Raw genomic sequence first — 23,188 nt, forward strand, 5'->3', positions numbered from 1 at the left:
GTCCACCACCGATTTCTCTCTAGTCTTGATTGCATTAACAATATCGTTCATTGCGTAAAGCAGCTCGATGTTTTGGAGATGGGGCTAATCTGTGAGACCACTGACGCTCAAACGCTCACCGAGGCACTTCCTTCTTTCCTGCATCTTCGGTAAGCACCTTCCATATTGTATTTTTCTAATGACAAATGGTGGCTACCCAAACGGATGCAATGCACGGCAAGGTATGGTAGCTTCGTGACGAGAATGTGGTCCTCTGCGAGGCTATGAGTGCCCTGAGAGCACCTGTTACCGTTTGTACCAGAGTCGGAGCAAGTAGCGAATACTCCCTAAGGTCATCTCTTAACATTTGTGCCAGGGTCGGAGCAAGTAGCGAAATCTCGCTCTCCCACTGCTTGGAATCTCGCAACGATGCGGCTGCATAGGCGACACAACTTACTGCCCCCGATTCGGCTTCATCCTCTAGACCATCCACTTCTTCTTAGCACGAGCTAGCTTGTTAGTACCAGTTAAAAGTATAAAGCAGAACATCTCTGCATCGACCGTGTCTGGCACAGCTGTGCAGGTCTTTCTTATTGTAGTGGACAAATTACTGGGCAAGTAAAATTAAGCCTTGCTCACCTGGACCCCACTACAAGAACGTCATATATGGAGGAGGTTTTGCCGGATGTGGTAAGCGACAGGCGGGATACATATACAAGACTTAAAACGAGGTTGCTTTTTTAAGCTTTCTCCGGAGGCGGTTTGTTAGAACTTGTGATCAAACTGGAAGTGTGGCATATTTTGTATTTTTTTCCTTGTGTTGAGGACTGTGATTATCACAGCACTTTGTAGACGCTAATATTGCGTTACTGGATTCACAATAGCACATGAAATTAGGATTTACTATGAAATCATACGAGGGCTTCGAATAATAAGGAAAGACCTCTTCGCGCATACTCAGCATAGTGACTGCGATGTTCTGTGCCTCTGAACAATGAGCTGTACAGAATATATGCAGGTCCTTCGGATGGCGTTCTGCTAGGGTTATTCTGATAATGCTAAATTCGTCAGCCATGTACTGATAGCCTGCTTTTCCATAACAAGTGCATTTTGATGGCTAGATCTGGAGATTTATGAAGGATTATGTGTTTGGAATTTCTTACAAGAGCGAAATTGCTCTTTCTCTTCGGCTCTTGAGACTTTTCGCCATGTTCACATTATAACCGCTTAATTAGTCAACATTTTGGACAATGTTGTTTAAATTAATTTACATACAATAAATAACGTTTTAAAGTAGAGACGTGTAAGGCTCACATTTACCGTTGGACGTCTATCTTCGTAAAATCAAATCTATCCCGCTACCGGTTTCGTCACTACTAGCAGCCCAGCCGTACTAAAAAGCTGGAACTCTTATTATTTTACAATTCTCATAGATTGTGTCTTTATAATGCAATGAACTGTGGTGGAAACATTTGAGATCTAATAAAATATAATGTGCCTCTTTTTGGCCTCCAAGCCAAGCACGGTCTTCGTTTACTTGTTACCAAATATAATTCATCGTTTACTTTCATGCTTTTTGTCTTTTCGTGAGATAACATCAGGAAAATATGCGCACACGTACGGTGATTACCTGGAGCTCTGCAATCAGGTTCAGAACTACGACTAACTACGATATTTTCATACCAAGAAAGTTTGGTTTGGTTTGGTTTGTGGGGTTTAACGTCCCAAAGCAACTCAGGCTATGAGAGACGCCGTAGTGGAGGACTCCGGAAATTTCGACCACCTGGGGTTCTTTAACGTGCACTGACAACGCACAGCACACGGGCGCCTTGCTTTTCGCCTCCACCGAAAAGCTGCCGCCGAGGCCGGGATTCGATCCCGCGTCCTTGGGAACAGTAGTCGAGCGCCGTAACCACTGCGCCACCCCGGCGGGGTCATACCAAGAAAGTGGAGTCGGGCGTTTAGCTATTGAGATCAGTTTTACAGGAAATAATGAAAAATTGTATACTACGTCGTCAAGTTAACAAGCATAAATTTCCTATTTCTTTTCGTATAGCTTGGGAAATTTATTGAACAAATGCACTTTCACAGCCTGTACTCAAAATTCAAAAATGAATATTCGCACCGAGATATTGATCAGGCAGGGAAATTGTGAAATAACTAATTGCACGCAACAGAATGGGTACCACAAATTCTGTGTGACAATTTTATAAAGAATTGTTTTGTTTCCAACCTCTGTGCGTAATCAAAGGGGCAAGGTTGGCGCTGCTTTTTCGAATTTGCTTGATAATGTCCTTTTTAAATCACAAGATGTATACCAAGCCTTCGCTAATCAACACCGTTTCAGGTGCTCTTAAAATCACAGCAAAGTCATCACTTGTTAAAAGTACGCTGACTGCTTGGCGCCTGTAAATGTCGCTGAGCAAGTTTCCATTGGCAATCCACAAGCTTAAACCATAAACTTTAGGACGAATCGGGAAAGTTCCCAGCCTCATATTCAGCTGGTATGATGGCACTTCTGATTCTCTTGAAGCTTATTGCTTGAACTTAATTTTGCGGCATTGAAAGCTGTCGATACTTGTTTTTCCAATCAATGGTGACAATGTTTGTGACGCTGATAAATTACGGTCTGTGCCAATGGTTAGTAATTTTGCGAAAGTTCTTTTAATGGTTATGTACGAACACAAGAGCTCAAATTTCAAACAAAAGATCTCAACTCTGAAACAGTGTTTATAAAAGGACGATCTGTAGAAATGAAATTATGCAACTTTCCCGGATAACCCTTACATGTTTAATCCTTGCAGGTAGCCACAATCTACATTGACGTGAATAAAGCTTTTCACACGGTTTCTCACGAGGTACGTTTTTTGCACATAGAAAATAAGGACTTTTACAGCAGCGCCGCTATTTGGTGCGATTTTCCGGCTCTTTATACGACACCTTTGCATCATCATAGGAATTGTCACAAGGCTCCAATTCAGGACCGCTGCTGCTTTTAGTGTTTAATAAGGATTAGATGTCACATGTCGTAAACTGGAGGGTTTGGCTATTCGGAGATGGTTCGAAATTATTCTGTGAGGTTAAGAACGTAAAAGCATGCTGGCGATTGCAAGCAGACGTTAACAACACATAGAAATGCAGCTGGAATGATCGTCCTTAATTTAATATTAGGAAACTTCTAATTTGTCTTAATTTTGAAGAGGCAAGCGACTTAGTTATATTTGTTTAAACTTTTCCATTGGGCCAAATATCTTGTACTCCCCATGTACGAGACCCTGATGTTATTGCTAACTCAAGACACAATTCAAGATTCCGTGTACTTCAATTGTTTGCGTAGTGAGACAAGACTGCACACTGTCGCCCTACCTATTTAACCTATATGCAGAGTGCATCATGAGGAAGGCCAGTCTGGACGAGTCTTCAGCTGTAGTGAAGATTGCTGGGAAACGTATAAACAACCTTAGACATGCGGAGGATACCACTTTCATGGCAGAAAGTGAAGGGGAGCTCAGGAGACTTTTGACGCACATACAAGATGAGAGCGAGAAGTTTGGGCTTAAACTAAACAATATAGACAAAGATCATGGCGTCTTGCCCTATCAAGCCCTGTAGCATCAAGGGACAAAAAGTGGAAGCCGTGACAGATTTTCTATTCTTGGGCTTCAAGATTATCCTAGAAGGACACTGCAGCCATGAAATTAGGAGACGCCTGCTTCTGGGAAAGAGAGCCTTGGCTAGCCTTGACCGCCTTGTAAAGAGCACACACATTACACTGCCAACCAAGATCCGAATAACTCGTGCTATGGTCTTTCCAGTTTTGATGTATGGATGCCAGATTTGGACTGTGAAGAAGGATGACCGCCGAAGAATTGACGCGTTTGAATTGTGGTGCTGGCGGAACTCTTAAGAGTTCCTTGGACGGCCAGAAAATCAAATCAGACGATATTGTCGACCATAAACCCAGACTGCTCATTGCGGATCAAATTCTAAAGTTAAAGCTCAGCTACTTTGGTCATCTGATGAGAAGAGAGAAGTCGCTGGAGAAGGATTTGATGTTGGGAAAGGTTGAGGGTCACAGGAGAAGGGGTAGGCAGCGAACGCGATGGTTAGATGGCATCCTCGAGGCGCTGCAGATGAAGTTATGTGATGTTAGGAAGATAGTGAGAGACAGGAAAGCGTGGCGTGATATGGTCTATAAGGTCACGAAGAGTCGGACACGACTGAACGACTGAACTGAACTGATTAAGACGTGCTTTCCTTATTCCTACACTTAAAAGAAGCTTTTTTCAAGACAAGCGTCCGAGCAGTCTGTTTAAACTTATTAAGTGGCACGTGAAGCATATCTACGTTTATTCTTTGAACATTCTTCTGATCACCTCATTAACTTCTGGAGCATACGGAATTATTATCCTCGTACTTCTGTCGATGTCAGTGCATGTTAAAGAACCCCAGGTTGTCGAAATTTTCGGAGTCCTCCACTACGGCGTCTCTCATAGCCTTGAGTAGCTTTGGGACGTTAAGCCCCATAAACTAAACTAACTCTGCGTGCTTCTGTCAATGGCAGGTTCTTCTGAATTTTAACACTAGCAGCGCCGTTCTGCAGTGTTGAGCATCCGTTTCAGGGACCCTTTTTTGGAAAGGTCATTCCTAACTATCTGCCTTTCGACGCGTGGTTTCTTCGGGCTTGCCAGAGACGGCATGCGCGGCGAAAAATGCAGATGCAACGGAGCCTTTATGTTAGACATGTTGCTTCGAAAGATGCTTTCGGCGCCAAGCGGCGTGAATGTTCTTTTAATGTTACCTGTTGATAATTGATTTTTTTACAGCCTTCTATGCCGCTCCCAAGAACACCAATGTTGGACGACTCCTCACAGATTGGTTGAAAATGTTTTTTTAAACAGGTGTGACGCCTCCACATTCATGTTACAGGTTAAACGTAGTACCAACAGAACAGCTAAGCGGGCGATATGCTGACTGATGGTTAAAAATAAAACAGCGTGAAAGACACAGACGGAAGAATAGAAACACACATCACAAGCGCTGACTGTCAACTGACATTTAATCATCGAAAGCACTATATATAAGAGAACACAACAAACACAAAGAAGAGCACGTGTAGCTAGGTGTTGTCAATATAGGCCACTTCACTATCACGCAGTAACAGCGAAGGCTTGCTGACGCAAAACCTTGGTCTTTTCTTCGTCTCAAATGCGTCAATGATTTCGCGTGTCAACTGCACCGTTCGATTCCATTCTGGCGACATTTTGTGCAAACACCCGGTGCAGCTGACACGTGAAATCATTGAAGCCTTTGAGCTGAAGAAAAGACCGAGGTTGTGCGTCAGCAAACATCCGCTGTCACTGCGTGATAGTGAAGTGGCGTATCTTGACAATACGTAGGTACACGTGCTCTTCTTTGTGTTTGTTGTGTTCCCTTATATATCGTGTTTCCGATGATTAAAGGTCAGTTGAGAATCAGCGCTTGTGGTGTGTGTTTCTGTTCTTTAGTCTGTGCGTTTCGCGGCGCTCTTTTTTATTTAGCCAATTTAAAAAGTAATACACACACTAAGTAAAGGAAGAATAAAGAGTGAGCTCGAGCTTACAAAATTCCTGGTTAAGCCGCAATGTCACATTGAATTATATTACAAGCCGTCAAGGGCACTGTGGTAGCTATAAGTCAATCTATATTGGTAAAAAAAATTATTTTTGAATGTATTTAACAGAACAAATATTAGGGATCAAAATCTTTGCTTCTCTGGCGCAGCTAAGTATTGAGTCCTCTCTATTGAGCTCTGCTTACTTGGTGTGTCCTTTTACGAATAGTGTTGATTTCAACCTGTTTTTCTAATACTTTACACATTCTTCGGAAACATTAAACATCGTTGAGGTCTTTAAAATAGGGCGTTGTAACAAAAATTGCTTTTGTGGTGCAAAAAATTACCACCCTCCTTCTGAATTCAACGGATCACTGTTCGATGTCCCTAATTACCGTATTTTGCAGGTTAATTACATTTTATTTACATCACTAACATCAGCTGCCGAATTCCCTTGAAAACGTTCTGTCCCTTAGGTTACAGCCTTGCTTGTTTCTCAGCAAGTATAGCTGTTTGAAAGAAGAAAAAAAATTTTTTAATCGATTTTTCTTTGCTTTCTAGCAAATGAACACAGAAACCAAATGGTTCGTTTGTGTTTGCTCAGAGTATGCAGTATATTCTAGGTTGCAAGCAGAGGTGCTGGGAGCGAAAATGCTCCATTACAATCATTTCACAACATTTCACGCGCAATACATCAATTTTGTGCAGTGCGTCCTCTGGAGATATATTCAAACGCAGTGCAGATGTAACAGTTATGCTGCTTGTGGACAGCCAGCTTGAACCATATATCTTGTTTGCCCCTTCGATTCATTCTGTTAAGTCATTTACATAAATAATGCGACTTTAAAAAACGTGTTGTGACAATGGGCTGTGTTCTGACATTGGCGCAAAACCAGAAAATCGCAAGGGGAACATTGCGCATGCATGGAAGACGAATATTCGGAAACTTTCATTCTTGTAAACTGCAATGAAAGAAAGCCAACGAAAGCAATCTCGGGAAATGATGCAAAAAGAGTCACTCGTCACGGTGATTAACGAGTACCGCGACTGCTTCGCAACGTGTCTGTCGGAAATCGGCGGCACACGTGAAACTGGAATGAAGATTGAGGCTACCATGTTGACTCCTGTAACGTACCGCCCCTATCGCCTAGCACACTGGGAAAGGCAGGCTTTGAGAACTATGACTGACGAACTGAAAGAGGCTGGAGTGGTTACTGACTCTGCAAACGCGAGCCCTATCCTGCTTGTAATAAAAAAGAGCGGTGAGAAACGGCTTTGCGTAGACATCCGAGCCCTCAATAAAATAACCAAGAAGAATAGGTATCCGCTCCCTTTTATTGACGACCAACCTGACAGGCTCCATGACGCTCCATGACAAACTACTTTTCGCGAGTCTAGACCTTGCGTGTGGTTATTATTAGATGCCTATCAATGAAGAGAGCCGAGAGAAGACGGTGCTCGTCACTCCAGACGGTCATTAATAATTCACCCGCATGACCTTTTGACTTGACAACGCACCGAGCGTGTTGCAGCGCATGATAAACAAGTTCTTGGACCACTCAGACACACAAAAGTCATGGCGTACATGCATGACTTGCTGATTCCCTCGACTTCATTTGAAGAAATATTAGACAGCTTGGGGGGGGGGGGGGGGGGGGCGGGGGGCACAGGTACTTGCAGTCCGGCGGGCTGCTGGCCTTACGTTGCGCTTGAAAAAGTGCTCGTTCTTCCAAGAGAAAATCAGCTACTTGGTTTACGAGATTTCGGCTTCGGGCATCAACCCCAACAGCCTCAAGCTGAAATGTATCACTAATTTTTCTATACCTGCAAACGTCTACGATCTTCGACGTTTCGTGGGCCTTTGCAGCTATTTCAGACGGTTTGTGGCTGGATTCGCTAAGATAACAAAGTCCCTTACGACCCTGCTTTGTAAGAGACAGTGCTGGTGCTGGAATGATGACCAAGAGGCTGCATTTAGGGAACTACTTAGATACCTAATGAGTGCGCCAACCCTGCACTTTACGCACATGGAGCGAAGATGGAGGTACACACTGATGAGTGCAGGGTTGGTCTCAGGCGAGTGCTGTTGTAGGAACAAGCGGTCGGTAAAATGCATCCTGTAATGTATGTCAGCCGTAGCACTACGAGAGAACAGGAACGGTACCACTCGTACGAACGTGAGGCGTTAGCGGTTGTATGCCCTATTGAGAAGCTTAGGTCATACCGTACCACACCGAGCTTTTCGTTGTTACAGACTGCAACTCTCTCAGGACTGCCTTGTAAAAGCGGGATCTGGTGTCACATGAGCGAAGGTGATACCTGAAGCTGCAAGAATACACATTTGATGTAGAACACAGACCCGGAGCTTCAATATGCCATGTTGATTCCCTCAGCAGGGCGCCTGCCTCGGAAGCTGAAGATACTGATGTTGCAAGAGACAATAATGTCTTTGTAACGGAGCTCACCGACGACGACTGGTTAATGCCAGCACAGAAAACGGACTCTACGTTACAGTCTGTCGCAGACACCTTGAAGGGATCGTCAAAGGCGAAAGAAGCTAGCCGCATAAGCAATGAGTGTGCCCTGTTAGAAAGCGTGCTTTTCAGGAGATTATGCAACATAATTCACGTGAAGAACGCGACGTGCACACCTGGGGCTAACGAACAGGTCGAGAGTTAAAACAGAATGATAACGGCCGCCATTGCCAGTTATCAGAACGAGGCGACAGAAAGGACTGGGACAAAACTCTAACGCACGCAGGTGCAATGAAGAATCAACAACACCCTACATCGAGCGACGAAAACGATGCCATTCAGTCTGCTTTTCAACTTTCGCCCTTGAAACGTGACAGGAGACTCCACTGATGACACCATCGCGCGGGAGCTTGACGCCGGCCTGCTTAAGCTACGGGAGACGGCCATCGACAATATTAGTCGCGACCAGCAGAAGCAGAGAGAGAGAGTTTCAACAAGCGACGCGCCAAGCTATCAACCAGGCGACATGGTGTTGATCGAGAGGGAGCCAGTTTCAACGGGAGAGTCGCGCAAGCGGTGCCCAAAGTACAGGGGAACGTACATTGTCGTGGAAATGCTTCCCAACTACCGATACAAAGTACAAGACTTCTCCGATGTACAGCGTTCCAGGCGATTCTACGAAGGCGTCATGGCGGCGGACCGGATGAGGCGCTTCACACAGGTAACCGCGGCCAGCGGCGATTCCTCTTCAGAAGACACCGAAAGCGACGGTGGCCAAGCGGCCTACGAGTAAAAAAAAAAGAGAAAGCGCAAGACCCCATTCCAACCGAGGGCGATTGAAAAGAAAAGGATGGCCAAATGTTGTTGACAGAGACGCCACGCACGTTCGGTCCACGAAAGTAATGCGCGCCGACCCTCTCCGGGCTCCTGCCCCGGACTCTACGGGGGGGGGGGGGGGGGGGGGGGGGGGTTCTGTTGTTCCGCGGCAAAGTAGCTCTCGGGTTACACGGACGTTCGAACCTCGGACATCTCGTTGGAGAGGGTGTGCTGAGAGAGACCGAATGGACCGTGCCGCCACCGAAACGGACCCTTTCCGGGCAGTGTGTGTTTTGTACGCCATGCGAGCGAGTGCTGTAAACGAAAGGAACAACAAATTTGTTCCGTGGTTTAGTTTAACCGACTGTGTCGACTACACAATATGACAGGTCTCTAATACAGCACGCTGCTCAATGTCAAGTTTAGGAAAAGCTTCGAGCAAGTGGCTAAAGGTTGATCTCCCATTTGATCCTGCCAACTCCCAAAGATCTTCCGATATTAATGAAAGAATAAATGCAGAATTCCAGGTACTTCTCTGTATGTAAAATCGTCATTTTGAATATTCAATATTTCCTTGGGAACAGCAGTCTCCCTTATATAACTCATACACTATCGAGATAGCTGTTCGTCTAGAAATCTATTGTCTCTAGACCTTATTCAGCCCCCTTATGTATCCCAGTTAGAAACAGTTACTCTCTTTTGGCTTTATTGATCTCTGCAAAGGTGGAAGGGCGAATTCTCTCTAGCGCACGTAGCCCAAATAACGTACTCCCTATCTTACGAAGGTGATGCGTCTTCATGAATGCGATCCTTGGTGAAGTTTCTATTACCAAACTCTTTCTCTTGTGTTTAAATAAGTCCTACTTTTGAAAACTGCAGAGATCAATGCGCGATCATGTGTCTTTCTCGCAAGCATGCCCGGTCGCAAAAAACTACAGAAAATTTTATGATGTTACGACAGAATTTCTGTGCGGTTATTGACGGGAAACCTGATGTGACAACAGAACATTCTGTAATAACATCAGAAATCTCTCTAGGTACAACAGAAAAGTGCTACAGAACTACAGACAACAGAAATATACGAAAGAAAAACTACACAACTAAAGAAACATCTGATGGTTACAACAAAACTACAGGATATTTTGTCGTGCTTTTGACACAGTGCTGTAGTTTTTTTCGACTGGGCAGATACAGCACACTGAAAATTCCATCTGGCTTTAGCAGCTATTCATTTTCTACAGCTCCCAACGATGGTCCATTAGGCACCGACTGTACTTTCCTACCTGGGAAACAATATGCAGGGATCGCTGAAGAATATGGGCCGCCCCCAGTATTCAATACATGTGCCTAACCCGTCTTGTAAAACGTAAATCCTGTCGAGTCGAGGGCTTGAGAAATTATGAAAATTAGTGAAATGAATACTACCGCAAACCATTCAAAATATTTTTTCTTTTTTGTTTTCCACAGCCGCCGGCCCGCGACCTTATCACTATAAACCTGGCACGCCGATGAATTCTGTATTATTTATGTGTTCATGCGCGTTGTCGCGAGATGTAGCTTTATCAGTTTCTTTGTCGCGCATGATGTGCTGAGATGTATCTTAAAGATTCGGGCCACTCACATATGTTTCTGGAATGTTCTAGGCTGTGCTATTCATCGTTTACGGCTTTATCTAGATGTTTATTTGCCGCCTTTATGTTGGGCGTTCATAGTTTCGACGGGCGTTTTTTGTTCGACGACCACCGAGCACGACTGTTGCTTAAATCTTTTGCGGGCGCAAGTCAGCCCAATAAAATGTTTATGAAAATGAAGTTCAAGCCTCCTCGTCACCACTACGTGATAAATCTTTTAACCTCACTTTAACCAAGATCCACAAGCCAATTCCTAAATCAATACGTCAAGAGGCGCTAATTCATAATGCTTACTTAACACTATTCGGTCTTCATGGCTGCACATAAAATGAAATCTCCCAAGAGTATTATTTTAGGATCTGTGCACAAAGCGTCAACAAATGAAAAAAAAAAAACATGAAAGACACAAGCATCAGAATAATTTCTGACGCTTTAAGAGCGGTGTAAGCCCATAATTCTCCATGGAATACCTGACATTTTCGAGGTCGCTGCGTATAAGTCACTCTTCATCACCTATGCAGTATGACATTGCTCTAATACCCACTGTGTTGGCCGAGTATAGCGTGAAATCTCCAGATAAGCCTCTTGAGTGACTAACGATAACACTGTAATCTCGCAAACCTGGCTCGAAAGCAGCTTTCGTATCCTTGTCAGAGGAGATTTTTGTTTGCTGGACTGCTGCCACACTAATACTCTTATTCTTTAGAAGACATAACTGAGTTTGCCTACTAAGATTACGCAAACCCTAATCAGATCCCGCTTTGACAAGGCAGTACTGAAAGAGTTGCAGTCTGTAAAAAGGAAGAACTCGGTGCGGTATGGTATGACTTAAGCTTAATCTCAATAGTACATACAACCGCTAACGCCTGAAGTTCGTACGAGTAGTACCGTTCCTGGTCTCTGGTAGTGCTACGGCTGACATACATTACGGGATGCATTTTACCGTACGCTTGTTCCTACAACAGCACTCCCCTGAGACCAACCCTGCACGCATGGTGTGCATCTCCGTCTTCGCTCCATGTGCGCAAAGTCCCAGCGTTGGCTTACTCATTAGGCATCTAAGTACTCTAAATGCGGCCTCTTGATCATTATTCCAACACTAGCACTGTCTCTTACAAAGCAGGGTCGTAATTGGCTTTGTTATCTTAGCGAATCCGGCCACAAAGCCTCTCAAATATCTGCAAAGTCCCAAGAAACATCGGAGATCGTGGGCATTTGCAGGTGTATGAAAATTAGCAATACCTTTCAGCTTGAGGCTGTCGGAGTTGATGCCCGAGATGGAAATCTTGTAACCCAAGTAGCTAATTTTCTCTTGGAAGAACGAGCACTTTTTCAAGAGCAACGTAAAGCAGCAGCCCTCCGGACTTCAAGTACCTGTGTCAAGTGGTGTAATCTCTCTTCAAATGAAGCTGAGGGAATCAGCCAGTCATGCATGTAGGCCATGGCTTTTGTGTGTCCGAGCGGTCCGAGAACTGGGTTTATCATGCGCTGAAACACGTTCGGTTCGTTGACAAGTCACAATGACATGCGGGTGAATTCGTAATGACCGCTCAGAGTGACGAACACCGTCTTCTCTCGGCTGTCTTCACTGATATGCACGTGATAATAACCACACGCAAGGTTTAGGCTCGTGAAAAGTCGTTTGTCATGGAGCCTGTCAAGTTGGTCGTCAATTAATGGGCGCGGATACACATCCTTCCTGGTTATTTTGTTGAGGGCTAGGAAGTATACGCAAAACCGTTTCTCAGGCCTATTTTTTATTACAAGCAGGATAGGGTTCGCGTTGACAGAGTTCGTGTCCGTAACCACTCCAGCCTCTTTCACTTCGCCGATCCGATAATAGCTCTCAAAGCCTGCCTTTCCGAGTGGGCTAGGCGATAGGGGCGGTACGTTACCGGAGTGTCCATGGTAACCTCAATCTTCCTTTCAGTTGTGCGTGTGCAGCCGATTTCCAACAGGGACGTTGCGAAGCAGTCGCGGTACTCTTTAATCACTCCGATGAGTGAGTCTTTTCGCATCATCGCCCGAGATAGCTTTCGTTCGTTTTATTTCATCGAAGTTTACAAGAATGGAGGGTTCCGAATATTCGTCTTCCATGCACAAGGTTCCCCTTGCGATTTTCTGGTTTTGCGCCAATGTCAGAACACAACCCATTGTCACAACACGTTTTTTAAAGTCGCATTATTTATGTAAACGACTTAAAAAAATGAATCGAGGGGCCACACATGATGTATAGGTTCAAGCTGGCTGTCCACAAGCAGCATAACTGTTACCTCTGTACTGCGTTTGAACATATCTCCAGAGGACGCACTGCGCAAAATTGATGCATGGCGCGTGAAATGTTGTGAAATGTTTGTAATGGAGCATTGTCGCAACCAGCACCTCTGCTTGCAACCTAGAATGCACTGCATACTCTGAGCATACACAAACGAACCATTTGGTTTCTGTGTTCATTTGCTTGAAATTAAAGAAACAGCAATTTAATTTAATTTTATTTATTCTTTTAAACAGCTACACTTGCTGAGAAACATGCAAGGCTGCAACCTAACGGACAGAACGTTTTCAAGGGAAAGCGGCAGCTGATATGTTACTGATGTAAATAAAATCTAATTAACCTGTAAAATACGGTGCATAGGGACATTGAACTGCGATGCGTTGAATTCAGAAAAAAGGTGGTAATGTTTTGCACCACAGAAGCAATTTTTGTTTCAACACTCTATTTTAAAGACCTCCACGATGTTCTATGTTCCTGACGTATGTGTAAAGTATTAGAAAAACAGGTTGAAATCAACACTCTCCGTAAAAGGACACACCAAGTAAGCAAAGCTCAATAAAGAGGACTCTATACTTAGCTGCGCCAGAGAAGCAAAGATTTCGATCCCTAATAATTGTTCGGTTAAAAACCTTTAAAAATAATATAATATACCAATATGGGTTGACTGATTGCTACCACAGTGCCCTTGACGGCTTGGAATATAATTCAGTGTGATAATGTGGCTTAACCAGGAATTTTGTAAGCTCGAGCTCACTCTTTCTTCTTCCTTTATTTAGTGCGGGTAATACTTTTTAAATTGGCTAAAAATAAAACAGCGCGAAACACACACATTAAAGAATAGAAACACGCGCCACTAACGCTGAATCTCAACTGACCTTTAATCCGCGGAAACACGATATATAAGACAACACAACAAACACTAAAAACAGCAAGTGTATCTTCGTGTTGTCAAGGTACGCCACTTCCCTATCTCGCGGTAACAGCGAAGGTTTGCAGACGCACAACCTCGGTCTTTTCTTCAGCTCAAAGGCTTTAATGATTTCACGTGTCAGCTGCACCGTGTGTTTGCACAAAATGTCGCCAGAATGGAATAGAACGGTGCAGTTGACACGCGAAATCGTTGAAGCATTTGAGATGAAGAAAAACCAAGGTTGTGCATCAGCAAGCCTTCGCTGTTACTGCGTGATAGTGAAGTGGCCTACCTTGACAACACGTAGCTAGACGGTCTGTTCATTGTATTTGCAGTGTTCTCTTGTATATCGTGCATTCGATGATCAAATGTCAGTCAAGAGTAGCGCTTGTGATGTGTATTTCTATTTTGACTGTGTCCTTCGCGCTGGTTTATTTTTTACCATCTGTCAGCAACTCGCCCGCTTAGCTATTCTGTTGCTACTACTTTTTACCAATAACATGAGTGTGAAGGCGTCACACCTGTTTAAAAAACATTTTCAACCAATCTGTGAGGATTCGTCCAACATTGGTGTTCTTACGAGCGACATGGAAGGCTGTAAAAAACTTTAATCATCAACAGGTAACAATAAAAGACCACTCACGCCACTTGGCGCCGAATGCATCTTTCGGAATAACGTGCCAAACAAAAAATCTTCGTTGCCTCTGCATTTTTCGCCGGGCATGCCGTCTCTGGAAGCCCGAAAAAACCACGCGGCGAAAGGCAGATAGTTAGGAATGACCTTTCCAAGAATAGGTGCCTGCCACAGATGCTCAACGCTGAAGAACGGCGCTGCTAGCGTTAAAATTCAGAAGAAACTGCCATTGACAGAAGGACGAGGAGTTAGTTTAGTTTATAGGGTTTAACGTCCCAAAGCAATTCAGGCGATGAAAAACGCCGTAGAGGAGGACTTCGGAAATTTTGAACAACTGGGGTTCTTACACAAGCGTTGACATCGACAGAAGCAAGAGGATAATAATTCCGTATGCTTCAGAAGTTAATGAGGTCATCAGCAGAATTTTCAAGGAATAAACGTAGATATGCTTCACGTGCCACCTAGCAAGTGTAAACAGACTACTCGCAGACTTGTTTCGAAAACACCTTCTTTTAAGTCTAGGAATAAAGAAAGTACGTCTTAATCAGTACAGTTCAGTCTTTCAGTTGTGTCCGACTCTTCTTGACCCTATGAACCATATCACGCCACGCTTTCCGGTCTCTCACTATCGTCCTAACATCGCATAACTTCATCTGCAGCACCTCTAAGATGGCATCTAACCATCGCGTTCGCTGTCTACCCCTTCTCCAGTCAACCTCAACCTTTCCCAACATCAAATCTTTCTCCAGCGACTCCTCTCTTCAAATCAGATGACCAAAGTAGCTGAGCTTTAACTTAAAAATTTGACCCTCCAATGAGCAGTCAGGGTTTATGGTCGACAATATCGACTGATTTGATCTTCTTACCGTCCAAGGAACTCTCAAGAGTCTCCGCCAGCACCATAATTCAAACGCGTCAATTCTTCGGCGGTCAGCCCTCTTCACAGTCCAACTCTTGCATCCATACATCACAACTGGAAAGACCATAGCACGAGTTATACGGATCTTGGTTGGCAGTCTAATGTCTCTGCACATTACTAGGCGGTCAAGGCTAGCCAGGGCTCTCTTTCTCAGAAGCAGGCGTCTCCTAATTTCATGGCTGCAGTCTCCTTCCGGGGTAATCTTCGAGCCCAAGAAGAGAAAATCTGTCACAGCTTCTACTTCTTGTCCCTTGATGCTCCAGGACTTGATAGGACAAGATGCCATGATCTTCGTCTTTTTAACGTTCGGTAACCTGTACGCACCTATGGGGCCGAAACGTGGAGACTAACCAAGAGGGTTCTACTTAAGTTGAGGACAACTCAGAGGGCTATGGAACGAAACAGGGTAGCAGTAAAATTAAGAGATAGGAAGCGTGCAGAGTGGGTCAGAGAAATTACTCAAGTTACTGATATTCTAGTGGACATTAAGAAGACATGGGCATGGGCAGGACATGTAGTGCGAAGAGAAGATTACCGATGGTCGCTTAGGGTAACAAACTGGATTCCAAGGAAAGAAAAGCGTAGCAGGGGGCGACAGAAAGTTAGATGGGCGGATGAGGTTAAGAAGTTCGCAGGGGCCAAGTTGATGCAGCTAGCACAGAACCTGGTTAATTGGAGAAATATGAGAGACGTCTTCGCCCTGCAGTGGGTATAGTCAGGCTGATGATGATGATGATCAAGCCATAAGCTTCTCATTCTCTTCTTGTACGCGCATCAGAAGTCTCTTGCGTTCCCCTTAAATTTCTGCCATTAAAGTGGTATCATCCGTATATCTGAGGTTGTTCATACGTTTCCCAGCAATCTTTACGCCAGCTGAAGACTCGTCCAGACCAGCCTTCCTCATTATGCACTCAGCTTATAGATTAAATAGGTAGGGCGACAATATGCAGTCTTGTTTCACTCCGCCCGTAAACAATTGAAGTACACGGAATCTTGAATTGTGTCTTGAGTTAGCAATAACATCAGGGTCTCGTACATGGGGAGTACAAGATATTTGGCCCAATGGAAAAGTTTTAACAAATATAACTAAGTCGCTTGCCTCTTCAAATTAAAAGACAAAATAGAAGTTTCGTAATATTAAATTAAGGACGATTATTCCAGCTGCACTTCTCGGTGTTGTTAATGTCTGCTTGAAATCGCCAGCATGCTTTTACGTTCTTAACCTTACAGAATAATTTCGAACCATCTCCGAATAGCAAAACCCTACAGTTCACGACATGTAACAACTAATCCTTATTAAGCAATAAAAGCAACAGCGGTCCTGAATTGGAGCATTAGGATACTTTCTATGATGATGCAAAGGTGTCGTATAAAGAGCCGGAAAATCGCACCAAATAGTGGCGCTGGTGTAAAAGTCCTTATTTTCTATATTCAAAAAATTTACCTCGTGGGAAACCGTGTGAAAACCTTTATTCATGTCAATGTAGATTGTGGCTACCTGCAACGATTAAACATGTGATGGTTAACTGGGAATGTTGCATAATTGCATTTCTACAGATCGTCCTTTTATAAACACTGTTTCAGAGTTGAGATCTTTGTTTGAAATCAGAGCTCTTGTGTTCGCACATAACCATTTAAAGAACTTTTACAAAAAAAACGAACCAAAGGCACAGACCGTAAATTATCAGCGTCACAAGCATTGCCACCCTTGATTAAAAAAAAAAAAAACAAGTATCGGCAGCTTTCAACGAGGAGAAAAAACATTATCCGCAAAATTAAGTTCAAGAAATAAGCTTCAAGAGAATCAGAAATGCCATCATTTCGGCTGATTATGAAGCTGGGAACTTTCCCGAATCGTCCTAAAATTTCTGGTTTAAGCTTGTGGATTGCCAATGGAAACTCTTGCTTAGCGACATTTACAGGCCCTAAGCAGTCAACGTACTTTAAACAAGGGATGACTCTTGCTATGATTTTAAGAGTACCTGAAACGATATTAATTAGCGAAAGCTTGGTATACATCTTGTGGTTTAAAAAGGACATTATCAAGCACATTCGAAAAAGCAGCGCCAACCTTACCCCTTCTTTGATTACGCGCAAAATCTCAAAAGAAAATAATTCTTTATAAAATTGTCGCAGAGAATTTGTGGTAGTCACTCTGTTGCGTGCAGTTAGTTGTTTCACAATTTGCCTGCCTGATGAAAACTCGGTGCGAATATTCATTTTAGAATTTTGATTACAGTCTGTGAAAGCGCATTTGTTCAAGATGTTCCCAAGCTATACGAAAAACAATAGGAAATTTATATTTGTAAAGTTGACGACGTAGTATACAATTTTTCATTATTCCCTGTAAACTGATCTCAATAGCTAAACGTCCGTCTCCACTCTCTTGGTATGAAAATATCGAAGTTAGTCGTAGTTCTGAGCCTGACTGCAGAGCTCAAGGTAATCACCGTGAAGGGCACATATTTTCCTGATGTTATTTCGCAAAAGGACAAAAAGCATGAAAGTAACCGAGTAATTATATTTGGTAACAAGTAAACGAAAATCGTGCCTGGCTTGCAGGCCGAAAGAAGGCACATTATATTTTATTAGATCTCAAATGTTTCCACCACAGTTAATATCATTATAGTGACACAATCTACGAAAATTATTAAAATAATGAGTTCCAGCTTTTTAGTACGGCTGTGGTGCTAGTAGCAACGAACTCTGTAGCTGGATAGATTTGATTGTACGAAGATAGACGTTGCACGGTAAATGTGAGCCTTATACTCTTCTACTTTTAAACAATATTTATTGTATGTAAATTTATGTACATAATATTGTCCAAAATTTGACTCATTAAAGTGGTTGGAAGGTGAACATGGCGAAAAGTAACAAGAGTCGAAGAGAAAGAGCAATTTCGCTCTTGTAAGAAATTGCAAACACATAATTATTCATGTCTCCAGATCTGGCTATCAAAATGCACTTGCCATGGAAAAGCTGGCCATCAGTACTTGACTGCCGAATTTAGCATTGTCAGAGTAACCCGGGCAGAATGCATTACGAAGGACCTGCATATATTCTGTACAGCCCATTGTTCATAGGCACAGAATATCGCAGTCACTATGCTGAGTATGCGTGAAGAGTTCTTTCATTTTCATTCGAAGCCCTCTCATGACTTCATAGTAGATCCCAATGTCATGTGCTATTTGTATGCAGTAACGCAATATTAGCGTCTCCAAAGTTCTGTGATAATCACAGTCCTCAACAGAAGAAAAAAAAAACAAAATATGCCACACTTCCAGTTTGATCACAAGTTCTAACAAACCGCCTCCGGAAAAAGCTTGAAAAAGCAACCTCGTTTCAAGTCTTGTACATGCATCCACCCTGTCGCTTACCACACCCGCCAAAACCTCCTCCATATGTGACGCTCTTGTAGTTAAGTCCAGGTGGAAAAGGTATAAGTTTAACTTGCCCTCTATTTTGGGCACTACAATAAGAACGACCTGCATAGCTGTGCCAGCCGTCGCTCGATGCTGAGATGTTCTGCTTACCGCTTTGGGCAGGTGCTAACAAGCTAGCTGGTGCTAAGAAGTTAATGGGCTAGGGGATGAAGCCGAATTGGGGGCAGTAGGTTTTGTTGCCTGTTCAGCCGCGTCGTTGCGAGATTCTAAGGAGTGGGAGAGCGAGCTTTCGCTACTTGCTCTGGCCGTTGTATAAAGGCTAAGAGATGCCCTTAAGGAGTATTCGCTGCTTGCTCCGACCCTGGTAAAAAGGGTAACAGGTGCTCTCAGGGCACTCATAGCCTCGCATAGGACCACATTGTCGTCACGACGCTGCCATACCTTATCGTGCATTGCATCCGCTTCGGTAGCCACCATTTCTCTTCACAAAAATACAATATGGAACGTGCTTACCGAAGATGCAGGGAAGAAGAAAGTGCCTCGGTGGGCGTTTGAGCGTGAGTGGTCTCACAGATTAGTCCCGTCTCCAAAACATCGAGCGGCTTTACGCAATGAACGATATTGTTAATACAATCAAGACTGGAGAGAAGGCGACGGTTGCACTCCCATATACATCCTCTCCACTCCTATGCTACTCGTGTTCGCAGCCATGATGGTACTTTAAGCATAGCAGCCTGCAATTTACACGCGACCTTTGGACCAACTACCACTGGACATTTGGCGCGCTGCCATCCTGGCAACGTTGGCAAAACGGGGACCCTGCATGGGGGCCGCGTGCATCGCAGATCGCTGTATGTGCAGTGCGTTGTGGTGCGGTCCATTAAACGGTCCTGCGGCGTAATAACATATTGCCAATTGAACATGTCCTAATTCGTTTCACAAGTTTGGACAATGTTGCGATTTAGAAGATTGATCAAAATAGTGGCGAGCCCTTACGAGAGATACGTGAATATGCTTGTAGAATACAACCGGTAAAGAAACGCAGGAGGGAAGATATGCCCAACAGTTAAAAAAAAACAGTGCTCACATATGAAACGAAATGCCTGATCCCTTTTGGCATCTTGTTTTGTACACCATGCTGGCATTGCGCTGAAACACGGTGCCTGAGATAGCGGTTTATCGGGTGGCGCGCGCGCTGCGAGCTTGCTGGATCTACTGGGCAAAATAACTGATGGGAACACATGTGTAAGAGAACCGTTGTGTTGGTTGCGTTATTTAGCTGTCCAGCGAAAGTAAGCTAGCTCTCGCACGGCCCACCGACTCTCTGGCACGATAGTTGGGTTCTCTGAAAGTTTCAAGTGTCCGCTTGGACGGCGAGAACGGACGGCTAAAGTGCCCAAGACTGAGAGTCGAGTTTCTCACTTCTGATCGAACGACGTGCGCACAAGAAATGCTCTCAGCCATAATGCGCACAGGAAATGAGATAGAGAAAGAAAGCGAGAGAAATTCTTTATTGTACAAGAAAAACGATATGAGCCTGCGCAGATGGTGAACCGTACTGCTGCAAGGAACGTCCTGCGTCTGTCTCTTTTTTTCTTTCTGTGTTTTTGCTCTGAAACATTGCCGGCATATTTTTTGTCCGCGTCCCTAGTCCAGGATACCACATGATCCCGCCGGCTTTTGAGCCCGGCGTGCGAGCACAGCTTGCACTTCCGCCTTCAAGGACACTAGGAGGAATGTCCCCCAAGCCTCTATACTGGGGGCGGGGAGGAAGGGGCGGATCGTATCGAGCAGCTTTGGCGGGACACCAGTAGGTGTTCGACTGCAACGTTCGCGGAATGCGTTCATCTGCATTCGACAGCCCCTTTGCCGACGCAGGGGGGGACTGGATACGCCTGCAGTTGTTGTGCTCGACGATTTCCCGAACCCGCACAAGCGGTTGGCTAGGCTCGTCGATTGGGGAAGACACGGAGATAAGCGAGCGAAGGATAAGCGCTAGAGAAGCCACATTCACAACTTCGTTACCTGTAGGGGTCTCCGGCAGGATGGCTCTCATACGATGCGTCTAGGTAAGGGTTCGGCGTATATGACGGCGTTGTAGAGTATGTTATAGACTAAAGGACACACCTAACCCTTGAAATAGCGCCTTGCAAGTTAAAACTAATTCTGAAATCACATCCTTGCTTTGGGGGTCTGCGAACGCGAGAGCAATAGCAAATGTTTAAGCCCGGTGGGTACTTTAGGCGCGAAAAGAGAGCCCATATTTTTCCTCGTATTTAATTTAAATGCAAAAACCTCTTCCAATCCAGGTTACTTTTCTAATGAGTTCCTGACGTGGCACACGAAATTTGTCTCCAAATATTTATTTATTTAATTTAATGCATCTCTGAAGCAACATTCATTACAAAATGATTGGATGCAAGCTAATTCAGAATGAGTACACAATTCTTGAAGCGAGCACATTCCTGGCAATTTCAGGCCACATTCTATAACTTGCGCTTGTTGCCAGATACATGAACACGTCGTGGCCGACTGTTTATTTAAACACCTTTAAATTGTTTATACAAGGACACAATGAAGCTAAATCCCTATCAACATGGTTTCAGGCGGAAGCTGTCCACTGTTACACATACAAAACTAATGGAAACCGTGCATTACATGAAACTGCTGAAGGAATCAATTATCGGCATCAGAAATAATGAAACATCGGCAATCAAAACAGTATGGCAACGATCCATAATCTACAGCGCAAACGACAGGACAGAGATGAAGGAGGGACACCACACAGCGCTGTGTGGTGTCCCTCCTTCATCGGTGTTCCTCCTTCATCTCTGTCCTGTCGTTTGCGCTGTAGTTATGGATCATCAAAAACACCAACTCGCCCAACAAATGCTTTTGTAGTATGGCAACGGCCGTCCACCTTTGAGAGGACACTTTCAAGCGAACGAAGGGCGTACACTTACGGCAGCCTTGTGGAGCATTTAGTGTGATGCCCACTGTTCCCCCGCGAGATTGCAGGTCACACAACGTTATTTTGTACAAGGACGACGCAATAAATTCGTCGTATATGTCGCCATATAGCCAAGGCTTTGACAATAACATAGAATGAGAGATATGACCAAAAATATACTTACGTGTGAGCTGTTTTAACGCTTGCAGTTGTAGCATTTAAGGATACTTAACGCTCAGAATTCGTTTCCATAGATTGTAACTTTAAGGTCATTATCATGGACTACTTGTTTATACTGTGCGACGATGTCAAGTGATCGGCCTACTTGTGGATAACAAAGGTTGGTAAGTACGACGTTCGCATATTTTTCATCTCATGCGTAACAGTGGTACAGAGCCATGCGTACAGAGCCAAATGCATCTGATGCAAGCGTTTCCCGTGATGCTATCAACCGCTCACCATAGGAGCTTTCTGATTTTTGGAGGTCGGGTATGTATATTCTTCACGCACGGACATGTTTTTGCTCTTTTTTACTTTCTGAAAAGTAGAGCTTTGCAAGACAAATTATGCATCCTGAAAATAGCAGATCACGAGTTCGTCAATTTTTTTCAGAAATTAGTGCAGCCGACACTAATCCCGCCGGTTTAAAAAAGTGGTTTGAAGACTTTCCGCAGCAACAAGAGCCTCCTTATGGTGTCCGATGGGTATCTGTCTCTTTTTTACATCACAGACTATCACATTTTTTCGGTTACTGCAACTTTGCAGGTAGCCTATACTACGTGCCATTAATGATATTAAGGCCAATTTAATTGCGCAGCAGCAAATTCACCATTTAGATTCCCCATCATTCGAGCTGTTTGTGCTAGTGAGTTTAGTTTCGAATCAATAAAAATCAGTATTTTGCTCCTCACTGAAATATGGGAGTGAAGCTTTTTCTACCTGCTTTCAAATAAGTCGAGAAATTTAGGTGGTTCTTTCTGAAGCCAGCCAGTTGAGCTTCTACCGAAGGTCCAGGATAAAATTCCAAGTAGCCGCATAGGAGTAGAGGCGCTGCAGTCAAAAATTAGAAACAATTCGCAGATAGTTTCGTAACATCGCGCATCTTATTCGCCTCACTCTTGTGGGAATTTCAAAGCACAAAGGCACAATTATTAATCACTATTGAATGCGGAGATTGCACACCTGGTAGTAACGTGCACTTGGGTGATGCGGCGGCATCAATCAGGTGCTTGTCTGCCGACTGGTACAGAAATCTCTGTGGATTGTCCTCGAAGGTTTCGTTGTTGCCAGAGTTGCTGGATGTCTAACGCGGATGTACAGGAACGGTGCTAATTAAGCATCTTAAATGTTTCCTTTTTTTTTTCGAGTGACCATTTAGTCGATTTATGTAAGCACTCGCTCTGTTGCCCCAAAACAGCCAGAATGCCAATATTTTTCCTCTGTATCTGCATATGCGGCCGCATAAATTTCGCAACGCAAGACTTTGCAATAAGCATTGAGGAAGGAAGCAACATAGGAGAGGCCCTTGCCATTCTCAATGCATTGGACAAAGTGTGGCGGAGCTGACGTCAAAATTTAGGGTTAGCCAAGTCGGGCCATTAGCAACTGCGACGCTGTTGCTATG

Source organism: Amblyomma maculatum, chromosome 11, assembly GCF_055883805.1.
Source record: "Amblyomma maculatum isolate TAMU_Amacu chromosome 11, ASM5588380v1, whole genome shotgun sequence".
Lineage (NCBI taxonomy): Eukaryota > Metazoa > Arthropoda > Arachnida > Ixodida > Ixodidae > Amblyomma > Amblyomma maculatum.